Source organism: Hyla sarda, chromosome 12 (genome assembly GCF_029499605.1).
Source record: "Hyla sarda isolate aHylSar1 chromosome 12, aHylSar1.hap1, whole genome shotgun sequence".
NCBI lineage: Eukaryota > Metazoa > Chordata > Amphibia > Anura > Hylidae > Hyla > Hyla sarda.
In genome coordinates this window covers 65,881,488-65,894,111 of record NC_079200.1, presented here as the reverse complement: position 1 = coordinate 65,894,111, position 12,624 = coordinate 65,881,488, and the positions used below count along the sequence as shown (strand labels likewise).

Here is a 12,624-nt window from a genome sequence, read left to right as displayed (position 1 = left end):
CCTTTAAAGAAGGTTTCACATGGCCCAGTTATTGGGAGCTGTCCCGGACATTCGATGGATCCCTTGTGCATTCACTTCCATTATTTACATGTGCTGCTGACTAATGATAATGTATAGGGCCACATGATCCATGCAATCCTGGTGGCTGTGTCTGTATACAGGCATTAATCGGGTCAATAGTTGCCCTGTGTAAACGGGCCCTTAAAGGGTACTCTACTGCCCCAGCATTCAAAACATTTTTGAATGCTGAGTGCAGGCTGCGGGGGGTCGTGACGACATGGCCATGCCCCTCATAATGCCACACCCCCTCAATGCAAGTCTATGGGCTGCCAACCCCCGTAGCCCGCACCCAGTGTTCGGAACAAAATGTTCTGAATGCTGGGGCAGTGGAGTACCCCTTTAAAAGGGTGATCGAAAAGGTATTTTCTCACCTCCTAGCAACTTACTTCCAGATCGGTCCTCTTTTATTGGTTGTCTAACTTCTTCACCTGAAGGGGGCGGGATGAGATGTGAGATGTCAAGATCTGTACATGTGGGTGAAACCATGCCTGCATGTAGTAATCAATAGCCACAATTGTGTTGCCACCCCATCATCTCAGCCCACCACCATTAGGCAGGTAGGAACACAAAAATTTCTAAACTTGTTGGATTTTTTTTGAAAACTCCTATAGGTTAACAGGCTGCTGCAACGGAATTTTTGCGCTGAATTTTTCTACTGGGTTCCGCTCAGAAATTTCAACGTGTAAAAGGGCATAAGTGTCTGTATGTTGCAGGGTTGCCACATTCCTTTTCACCAACTGCGATCCAGACAAGCAACACTGTGACCTATGGTTGTGTGATCTGTGTCACATGGCCCTAGCCTAAATGCCCTTTTACACGTTGAAATTTCTGAGCGGAACCCAGTAGAAAAATTCAGTGCAAAAATTCCGTCGCAGCAGCCTCCTATTGTTTCCAATGGGATTCTGCTGCACCGTGTATACTGCAGAATTTCCAGCGGTGAAAACATTTGCCAAGGAAATTCTAATCCCAAACTCGGCAGAAACAATGAACAGGTTCATTCTTTCTGCATAAACCATTTGGAAATGCATTGTCGTCTATGGAGAAGGCACATTTGCGAGGGGTCCTATTGACCCATCCAGTCAAAAAAAAAAAAATGTGTTCGAAGCTGTCGAAGCTTGAGATCTGTGTGGTTTATGTGCAGTGTTTTTTGATAAAATTCGGCCAAGTTTTCAACATACAACGAATTACACATGAACCCAACTTCTATGTAACCCTTTCTTTCTGTCAAACTATCTATATGGCCTTTGGCTGTCTGGGAATACTGGAAGTTGTAGTTTTATAACCCTGGTTGGGAAACACTGTCTTATGTATTAGGTCAGGATGTATGTGACTTTTTTTTTTATTTGGTAAGCAACCAATCACAGCTCACCTTTCAGCACTCCAATTGCTTTGCTAACATGAATGCTGAGCTGTGGTTGGTTGTTAATTGTCTGAGACAAAAAAATAATCAATATTTGTGTATCAATCTGGGTCTGTTTGCATGACCTTTATACATCTTGCAAACCTTAGCCCTTTCCATTGCCCCATCTTTTGGAATTAACTCCTTCCATTGCTTGATGCTACCTACCTTCCTGCCCTTTATATGTCCAGTACCATTAAACCCCTTCTTAGCCAATGGCATTGTCTTCAGTGCTTTAACCCCTGAGGTGCCACAGAGCATCCTGTAGATGTGCAGGATCAGTGGGCAAGACACTGCACAGGTCTATGTCTCTGTAATGAGTGTCTCCTCTCCTCCCCTCCAGCCCAGGTCTGAGCTTGGTGCTTCCTCCTCTCCCATTGTCTGTATAGCATCAGCAGCACAGTGAGTTAATGCAGAATTCCAGCCCTGCTCTCTGCAGCCAGCACCCCCTCCCTCCCCGTGTCTGTGCTCCCCTCCGAAGCATCGATGTGATTATCCCCCCTCTCCCTCCCTGGCCAGGGCTTTGCAGCTGTCTCTGTTTTGGGGAAGGAGGTATCATCATCATCAGCCTGAGAAGCAGGGAGACTCCAGACATCACACTGCAAACCAAGGTGCAACCAGCCTGGGTAAGACCCCTTCTCCCCATTCCTCCCTAAATCACCTGAGAGGGTGTATTAGCATGGGGTACCCCTTCACCCCCTCTCCTGCCAGGCCTGCCTTGCTGTTGGATGCTCTGCTGCCATGCAGTCTGCACCAAGTGCCCTGTTGCTATGTACTGGTGCAGGGATGCGTGGTGTAGTGTGAGTGAGAAGCTCTGCAGCAGAGAGACCCCCAACTATATCCCAACTTCTGGGACCATCACAGGCAACTAAGTGTCACCCCATACACTAACACGGTCCAGGGGTAGCACCGATTACCCCATATAACATCCTCTGCAATGCATGCACTTCTTCTCCTATAGGGGATGCTCAGTCACTGCTCATCATGTTTCTTCTACGGAACCTATGCGGGATTTGACAACCTGTAGCTTTGCAGTAGTTGGGGAACTACAAGTTCCAGCAGGTCCTGCCAGCTACAGGTTGCTTCTGTTTCTGGAATGTTGCAGAGGAGCGTGCGTATTTATCTTCCCAAGTCTTGTATGGAGACGTGTTCAGTGTGGAGAAACATTGTTGCACTAGATCTATATTGTTGACTGCAGACTCTTCTGTGTAACACTATGTATTGGTTGTTTATAAACACTATGTTACAGCTTGTTTATGTATCTGGTAGTATTCCTTTACAGCAGTTTATATGCTGCAGACTCTAAGGACGTGCTGCAGTGGTAGGAATGTCACACAGCTATGTTCCCAACCCTGCAGAGGCCATTCACACTACAGTCTGTCTGTCTGCACCTTGTCTATCAGTCCTATATGGTCAGTCTAAGACAGTGGTCTTCAAACTGTGGCCCTCCAGATGTTGCAAAACTACAATTCCCAGCATTCACACTACAGTCTGTCTGTATGCACCTTGTCTATCAGTCCTATATGGTCAGTCTAAGACAGTGGTCTTCAAACGGTGGCCCTCCAGATGTTGCAAAACTACAATTCCCAGCATTCACACGACAGTCTGTCTGTCTGCACCTTGTCTATCAGTCCTATATGGTCAGTCTAAGACAGTGGTCTTCAAACTGTGGCCCTCCAGATGTTGCAAAACTACAATTCCCAGCATTTACACTACAGTCTGTCTGTCTGTACCTTGCTTATCAGTCCTATATGGTCAGTCTAAGACAGTGGTCTTCAAACTGTGGCCCTCCAGATGTTGCAAAACTACAATTCCCAGCATTCACACGACAGTCTGTCTGTCTGAACCTTGCTTATCAGTCCTATATGGTCAGTCTAAGACAGTGGTCTTCAAACTGTGGCCCTACAGATGTTGCAAAACTACAATTCCCAGCATTCACACTACAGTCTGTCTGTCTGAACCTTGCTTATCAGTCCTATATGGTCAGTCTAAGACAGTGGTCTTCAAACTGTGGCCCTCCAGATGTTGCAAAACTACAATTCCCAGCATTCACACGACAGTCTGTCTGTCTGAACCTTGCTTATCAGTCCTATATGGTCAGTCTAAGACAGTGGTCTTCAAACTGTGGCCCTACAGATGTTGCAAAACTACAATTCCCAGCATTCACACGACAGTCTGTCTGTCTGAACCTTGCTTATCAGTCCTATATGGTCAGTCTAAGACAGTGGTCTTCAAACTGTGGCCCTCCAGATGTTGCAAAACTACAATTCCCAGCATTCACACGACAGTCTGTCTGTCTGAACCTTGCTTATCAGTCCTATATGGTCAGTCTAAGACAGTGGTCTTCAAACTGTGGCCCTACAGATGTTGCAAAACTACAATTCCCAGCATTCACACTACAGTCTGTCTGTCTGCACCTTGCTTATCAGTCCTATATGGTCAGTCTAAGACAGTGGTCTTCAAACTGTGGCCCTCCAGATGTTGCAAAACTACAATTCCCAGCATGCCCGGACAGCCGTTGGCTGTCCGGGCATGCTGGGAGTTGTAGTTTTGCAACATCTGGAGGGCCACAGTTTGAAGACCGCTGATCTAAGAGTATAACAATGGGCAGACCCCCTATCATGTAAAAATCGACCTTTAAACCATCACGATGAAGGGGATTTAAAGAGGGGGGGGTTAGTGTGACACATAAGTGACATCACACTTAAGATTTGTTGACCCCCCCAGATGCTGCAAAACTACATGATAGGAGTTGTAGTTTTGCAACATCTGGAGGGCCACAGTTTGAAGACGGCTGGTCTAAGAGTATAGAAATGGGCAGACCCCCTATTATGTAAAAATTGACCTTTAAACCATCACGATGAAGGGGATTTAAAGAGGGGGGGGGGGTTAGTGTGACACATAAGTGACATCACACTTAAGATTTGCTGACCCCCCCCCCCCCCCCCCAGATGCTGCAAAACTACATGATCGGAGTTGTAGTTTTTGCAACATCTGGAGGTCCACAATTTAAAGATCACTGGAATGGTCTGGATATGGATACTTTGCATAGTAGGGCTATGTGGATTGTGATTCTGATGGGGGAAGTTAGAAGTCAATTGCCTATTGCTATATACATTATATATATATATATATATATATATATATATATATATATATATATATATATATATATTCATTATTCATACACACTCTAGACATACAAAGATGTCTCATTGAAATCACAAGAACATTGTTGGTCTACCATACATTGTTGTCTATATTTTGACACATACTGATTTAAGGTATCCCATGTGTATAAAGGGGAACTAGAGCCGCAGTCTCCCTTGTCTTGTGCTGTGCAGTTGTATGCAGTCTCTTGCTCCCTGTTATTAGACTTGTTATAAGCTGATCATAGTATTCTTCACTAGGATGACACACTTCTTAAGTTCTGTGGACCTCCAGAGACAAATGTGACTTATATCAGGCACCCGGCCTACACAATGATTCCACAATAATATAAGCAAACGGCCCTAGATCAATGTTTCCCAACCAGTGTGCCTCCAGCTATTGCAAAACTACAACTCTCAGCATGCCCGAACAGCCTTTGGCTGGTGACATCCTGGTTGAGAAACCCTGTCCTAAATTGTAATGTGGCAGTAGAGACACGGTACAGAAAGGTAACTGTAGGGTTAGTTTGCTTGTTGTGCCTTGGTCCTTGCACATGGTACACTAGGGTGGCACGTCATCTTTAAGTGGTTACGCATTGGCATTAAAGGGGTACTCCGGTGAAAACCTTTTTTTCTTTTAAATCAACTGGTGCCAGAAAGTTAAACAGATTTGTAAATTACTTCTATTAAGAAATCTTAATCCTTCCTGTACTTATTAGCTGCTGAATACTACAGAGAAAATTCTTTTCTTTTTGGAATTCTCTCTGATGACATCACAAGCAAAGTGCTCTTTGCTGACGTCATTTTAATAATAATAACTCTTTATTTATTGTTGTCCTAGGCCCCAGTACTGCAAGGCAGCAGTGCTAACCACTGAGCCACCATGCTGCCCTTAGCATACATCTGCTATGCATGGTTGCTAAAATGGACAAAGATGTCAGCAGAGAGCACTGTGCTCGTGAGGTCATCAGTGTTCCAAAAAGAAAAGAATTTCCTTTGTAGCATTCAGCAGCTAATAAGTACTGGAAGGATTAAGATTTTTAATAGAAATAATTTACAAATCTATTTAACTTTCTGGCACCAGTTGATTTAAAGGTAAAAAAGGTTTTCACCGGAGTACCCCTTTAAGATCTTTTACCCTATAGGAGGTTATTTTCCCATAATCCCTTGTTCTACAACACAGTTTCTGACCTAGTCGGCTTCCATCACTGCTTATCCTAAAATTTCTGGTTCTTGACTAAAATGACAAACTATATGGAACTCTACAGAACAGGCAGATAGATCATGTGGTGGGAAATGGTGACATTTCCGACATGCTGCACCATAAAACTACTCTTTTTCACTTTTTCTGCACCTAAAGTTCATCCAGTTGGTATGACGGAAGGGAGGAAGATTTTTATGAGTAATCTATACTGCAGGGAGTAGATTCTAAGTTGAATCAATCTCCTTCTTCCTCTGGAAGCTGAAAATAAAACCCCTTCTTACAAGTGTAGTTATCATGATCTGACATTGACTTTTTATCTAGCAGAGGAGTCTTTTGGGTTCCATGGCCCGAGTACAACTTTATACTATGCAGTGTCTCTTGCTGTACTCCTGAAGGTGGTACCCCTTGCAGATCTTCGAATGCTTTTGAAATCTGGATTCCGTATGTCATTTGACATGAGTTATTAGATTTTTAACGAAAATTCCAAAACGAGTTGTGCAGATTATTAATTATTTATTGAAAAATTCTGCAACTTTTATATATGGAGTTCATCAAGAGTGTCAATGGGTGAATTTATTTGTGGTATAAAATGCAGGAAAATGGTCAAGATGGCGCATAATAAGGTTGGTGTAAGTCTCTCATGCGTTGTTTTTTTTAGACCACCATAAAATGGTGCATATTTGTTTTGCATATTACAGTTCTGCATACTGAGTAACTATATGCCAACGTATCATGGAGATGTTTTTTTCATGCAGTGTTTCTAAGGAAAATGACTTATGTACTGTCCTATATCTGTCAGATTATGTATGAAAAAAACTCCACAAATTCAGAGGTATATTGATTTCCACTTAGACTGTGGTGGTGCAAAATTTCTGCAAATCTGTTCTTGAACCAAGAAGATTTAAACTTACAGTGCTATAAATTCTTCCTTAAGGGTAGGTAGCGTATTTTACGCTGCGGATGCCTCCAGCTGTGCAATCCGCCGCTACGAGCAGACACACAACTATCTGCGAGTCACCGCGTGCATGCGCAGTGTACTCGCACACATCATGGCTGCTCTCGGCCTAGCTCAGGGAGCAGGGGGTGCAGCCGCGATGTCTGCGAGTACACTGCGCATGTACCCGTCTACTCGCACATCGCTGTGTTGGAGGCAACAATGTAGCGTCCATCATCCGTGGATCCGAAGAATAAAATACGCTGCAGATTCATTCCATATGACCCACCCTAAGGCAAAGTTCCAAAAAAAAACAGAAAAAAAATGCCAGAAAAAATGCCACAGTATTTTCCTGTGTTTGGCCTTTTTTTCTTGCGTTTTTTCATGCGTTTTTTTGCCTTTGAGTGGAAATTGCATTTTTTGGCCCCTTTGAATTTTTTTTTTTAATTTGTTGAGTACCAAGAAAAAAAAAAAAAGGATGCAGTAGTGATGGAAAAAAAATTTATTCAACAAAATTTATATTTTTTTGAATGAAATTTTAATAAATTATTAATAAAGTGTGTGTGTTTCACTTTTGTTTTTTTTACATTTTTTAGGTAGTACTACTACTCCCAGACTGTTCCATGATGGAAGTAGTAGTGACTGTACTAATAGACATATCGCCCGATGCGATCGTCCATAGTATAGCAGAGATGTGGAGCGGCTCTATACAGCGCTCGCATCTCTGCACTATACTCTGGCCAGTGATGTGAATAGAACATCACTCATACATATTTTCCGCCCAGAGCGGGGATTGGCCGGATGGTTGCAGCCAATCACAACACTCAGTGGGAAACATGAATGAGTGATGTTCTAGTCATATCACTGGCCGGAGTATAGTTCAGAAATGTGAGCGCTGTACAGAGCAGCTCCGCATCTCTGCAAAAGATAGGAAGATCGCATCGGGTGTCAGGAGTGATACCCACTGTGATCTGTCCTTAACTGCAGGTACTACTGCTCCCAACATGGAGCACACTCTGCTCCATGCTGGGAGCTGTAGTACATGCATTAATAGACAAATCGCAGCGAGTGTAACTTCTGACACCTGTTGTGATCTGTCTATTAATGCAGGTACTACAGCTCCCAGCATTGAGCAGAGTGTGCTCCATTTTGGGAGCAATAGTACCCGAAGTTAAGGAAAGATTAAGGAGATGTCACTCCTGAGACTCACTGTGATTCTCCAGTATAATGTATAGATGCGGCTGGCCGCTCTTCTATGGTCCTCTGCACTGACGTATATATACAACTATTCATATTTCCCGCAGAGAGTTGTGATTGGCTGGAATCATCTGGCTAATCACAGCTCTCTGCGGGAAATATGAATAGGTGTATATATACGGCAGTGCAGGGGACCCCAACAGACCCCGGGCGATCTGTCAATTAGTACAGGTACTACTACTCCCATCATGGAACAGTGTGTTTCATGCTGGGAGTAGTAGTACTACCTAAAAAATGTAAAGAAAAAAAAGTGAAAAACATGCACACTACATTTTTATTATTGTCGGCTACATTTTTAGCACCCTGTCCTCTGACATAAATTGATCCCTGTTTTAAAAAATTATAAAAATTTTGTTATAAAAAAGATAAATTTCATTAGATACAATTTTTTCTATCACTACTGTATCTTTTTTATTAATTATTTTTTTAATGGTACCCTATGAAATTTTATTTATAAAAAGGTATCTCCATCACTTTTTTTGGATCGCTAAAGTCCAAAAAAGAATAAAAACCGTCTGCAAAAACGCCAAAGTTAAAAACCACATGTTTTCTTGCCGCTTTTTACTCCCATAGACTTCTATGGGAGAAAAATGCCACGATTTTAGGGGGAAAAAAACACCATAGGCTCAACATGCTGCGACTTAGCAAAACCGCCAATGAGCTAAAAAAAAAAAAAAAAGAGTGAAAAAACACCAAAAGGATTAAAAAAAACACCAAAATGAAAAACGCAAAGTGGAAAAAGAATTTTGAGATTTTTCATTGATTTACAGCTAACATCTGGCCTCAGAGTTTTTTCATTGAAAAGACGCCATGGGTGCCGTTTCAGCGTTTTTTGGGGGAAAAACGCACACAAAAAAAAGGTAGAAACTTAGCCTACGGCTAGCTTTTCTGGTGGTTTTTTGGGGAAAACTGCCACTGCAGTTTTTGAGCCAAAGCCAGAAGTGTATTCAAAAGTAATAGGAAATATTAATAAGGACTTATACACTGCTCGAAAAAAAATAAAGAGAACACTTAAACAACACAATGTAACTCCAAGTCAATCACACTTCTGTGAAATCACACTGTCCACTCAAGAAGCAACACTGATTGACAATCAATTTCACATGTTGTTGTGCAAATGGAACAGACAACAGGTGGAAATTATAGGCAATTAGCAAGACACCCCCAATAAAGGAGTGGTTCTGCAGGTGGTGGCCACAGACCACTTCTCAGTTCCTATGCTTCCTTCCTGGCTGTTTTGGTTACTTTTGAATGCTGGCAGTGCTTTCACTCTAGTGGTAGCATGAGACGGAGTCTACAACAGTGCAGCTCATCCAGGATGGCACATCAATGCGAGCTGTGGCAAGAAGGCTTGCTGTGTCTTTCAGCATAGTGTCCAGAGCATTTTGGCGCTACCAGGAGACAGGCCAGTACATCAGGAGACATGAAGGAAGCTGTAGGAGGGCAACAACCCAGCAGCAGGACCACTACCTCCGCCTTTGTGCATGGAGTAGGTAGCAGGAGGAGCACTTCCAGAGCCCTGCAAAATGACTTCCAGCAGGCCACAAATGTGAATGTGTCCACTCCAACTGTCAGAAACAGACTCAATGAGGGTGGTATGAGGGCCCAACATCCACAGGTGGGGGTTGTGCTTACAGCCCAACACCATGCAGGACATTTGGCATTTGCCAGAGAACACCAAGATTGGCAAATTCGCCATTGGCGCCCTGTGCTCTTCACAGATGAAAGCAGGTTCACACTGAGCACATGTGACAGACGTGACAGAGTCTGGAGATGGCGTGGAGAACGTTCTGCTGCCTGCAACATCCTCCAGCATGACCGGTTTGGCAGTGGGCCAGAAATGGTGTGGGGTGGCATTTCTTTGGGGGGCCGCACAGCCCTCTCTGTGCTTGCTAGAGGTAGCCTGACTGCCACCTCTAGACCCCTTGTGAAACCATATGCTGGTGCGAATTGCCCTGAGTTCCTCCTAATGCAAGACAATGCTAGACCTCATGTTGCTGGAGTGTGTCAGCAGTTCCTGCAAGAGGAAGGCATTGATGCTATGGACTGGCCCGCCCGTTCCCCAGACCTGAATCCGATTGAGCACATCTGGGACATCATGTCTCGCTCCCTCCACCAACACCACGTTGCACCACAGACTGGCCAGGAGTTGGTGGATGCTTTAGTTCAGGTCTGGGAAGACATCCCTCAGGAGACCATCCGCCACCTCATCAGGATCATGCCCAGGAGTTGTAGGGAGATCATATGGGCACGTGGAGGCCACACACACTACTGAGCCTCATTTTGACTTGTTTTAAGGACATTACATCAAAGTTGGATCAGCCTGTAGTGGGGTTTTCCACTTTGATTTTGAGTGCGACTCTATATCCAGACCTCCATGGGTGGATACATTTGATTTCCATTGATCATTTTTGTGTGATTTTGTTGTCAGCACATTCAACTATGTAAAGACGAAAGTATTTCATACGATTAGTTCATTTATTCAGATCTAGGATGTGTTATCTTAGTGTTCCCTTAATTTTTTTGAGCAGTGTACTTCTCCTTACTGCTGGATCCACTTCTAATTTTGGCTCAAAAACTGCAGGGGCAGTTTAAAAAAAAAATAAAAAATAAAAAAAATAAAAAAACATGCCAGAAAAAAAAATGGTCCTCATTTACTATTGTAAACCCGACATGTTTTGTCGGATTGTGCGCCAGATTCTGTCGCATTGCTCCAGAAATTCTGTCTGCCCCAGATTTTGCGCCAGAATTTAAAAAACCATGACTAACTCTCTATTTTGCTAAGAAAACCCCAAAAAGGGTTGTTGCCACCGGGAAAAGGGGGCATGGTCTCAGAATAGGGCCGTGTTCCCGACATTTTCACAAAAACCCAACATATTTACTAAGGTTTCCACATAAAATGTGGTGATTTGAACTGAGGAAAACCAGACAGATCAGAGCATGTGTAAAAAAAAAAAAAGCAAAGTGTAGGGAAAGTGCAAAATGTAGGGAAACCTTAGTAAATACCATGGAAAATAAATTGTAGGGAATTAAAACCCTACACTCCACTCTTAGTAAATAAGGGCCACTGTGTGGAACCAGGCCTAATAGGAGTGCTGCAGCCCATGAAAACTTTAGCAAGTAGGTCAGCTCACCTCCAATATATGCTGGCACTTCTAGTGACTTCTATCAGGGTTACACAGTCGGGGGTATAGATGTTGCACATTGGGGGTGTGTCTGCCTAATACACTCCCATTATTAAAATTAAAGAGTACCTGTCATATTCCATCAAAAACACAAAATGTCACATGTTTGTCAGTACCTAATCCTGATCATGTACATATAATTTTTATGTGTCTAGCACCTATATTTCACTTCCTACCTAGAAAAAACATTTGGGTTGTCTTTCTGATGGGACAGGAGTGAGCACAGAGTAGTGCTAGATCCCGCCCTCACTTACTGGACTTTGTTCATGCCTGTGCTTCAGCTTGGACAAAGATGATGCTGCAGACAAGCAGGATTATGTTCTGGATGGTGTGGGGACTCCTAGTGGTGTTATTTATAAGTCATGATTTCTATTAAAAAAAAGGAAATAAAAATTTCATATGACGCATATTAGAAAGGTTAATGTTTTGTCAAGTTGCACAACATATAAAAGGTTTTTAATCTGACAGTGCCCATTTACATTTACGCCCATCTGACTGATTGCCTGAATTGTCAGACGAACTATAAACCCATCATTTACATTCACCATCACTAATGGTACAGCGCCATCTGTTTTATTCCAGTACACCTGCATTCATGTGTTTTATTACTCTAATTTGGTCATGGCACTCCAAATCTTCCAATGCCTAATGGATTCAGGATGTCAGACCCTGACTTCTTGTGGACTAGAGGATGACATTATATGACCACCTACCAGATCCCCTTCAGCTAGCTGCCAGACCTCTTGAAGCTCCATCTGCTATCTCTATGGCAGTGTTTCCCAACCAATGTGCATCCCACTGTGGCAAAACTACAACTTCCAGCATTCCCAGACAGCCAAAGGCTGGGGAACACTACTCTATGGAATAAGGCTATATAGCAGATATACATCTCCCCTGAGGCTGTGTTCTCACATTGCATTTCTTGCATTTCAGTTTTGAGATTTTTCCCAAATCATGGCAGAAATGGAGATTGTACCGCCATTGTGCAAAATATGATAAAACATAACTTTTACCATGATTTTTGAAAATTGCTGCAAAACAGCTAAAATACAGTAAAAAAATTTGAAAAAATTCCCTTAAAAAAAAAAAAACACTTTCCACAGGTCCTCTTTAAAGAGAAACTGAAAGGCTGCTCCCCCATACTTAACCCAATACACTGGGTTATAGTGTGGGTAAATAGTAGTAAAATGAGGTATCACCTACTTAGTGCAGTACATACTTACATTACATTGCTATAATGTACATTAGGTTTAAAGCGCAATGGAGGTGGAAGCCGTTTTGCCAAGCTTCCCTGCCTTCGTCCTGTATGCTGCACTGTGCCAGCCCATCTTATGCATATTCATAAATCTTCATTCTTATGTCGTAATGACTAGGACGTAAAGGTTAAAAAAAAAATACATCTGGTTCAACCGAACTAAACACAATGCACAGGGTTA

The 12,624-nt window shown here is 42.8% G+C and overlaps 1 protein-coding gene across 1 annotated transcript in view; it reads left to right on the top strand.

Annotated features, from left to right (window-relative positions):
- Positions 1-1,817: 1,817 nt before the first annotated feature.
- OPRL1 (opioid related nociceptin receptor 1) overlaps positions 1,818-12,624 on the top strand; it is a 143,825-nt gene continuing 133,018 nt past the window's right edge. The window contains exon 1 of the mRNA XM_056547538.1: positions 1,818-2,085. The gene's annotated coding sequence lies outside the window, so the exon portion shown is untranslated. The remainder of the gene's footprint in view (positions 2,086-12,624) is intronic.